The following is a 231-nucleotide window of genomic DNA, read 5'->3' as shown; positions in this document are numbered from 1 at the left end:
TATATATATATATATATATATATATATATATATATATATATATATATATTATACCAACAAATATGAAAGGAAATGTTTTTCCACTAAAAGCGCATATTTAGAACACTTGTTTTAATACTCTAAACTCCGGTTTCCCCATGCCTGTCTGTGTCTTTCTGGTCACCAAGTACGGTGGTTAGTGGTCTGACAGCGACCTCTGCTGGTTCTCATCAAAAGCCGTGACTTCTATTG

The sequence above is a fragment of the Hippocampus comes genome, unplaced genomic scaffold (assembly GCF_001891065.2).
Source record: "Hippocampus comes isolate QL1 unplaced genomic scaffold, H_comes_QL1_v1.1 scaffold151, whole genome shotgun sequence".
NCBI lineage: Eukaryota > Metazoa > Chordata > Actinopteri > Syngnathiformes > Syngnathidae > Hippocampus > Hippocampus comes.
The sequence above is the reverse complement of the archived record's forward strand: the minus strand, read 5'-3'. Positions refer to the sequence as shown.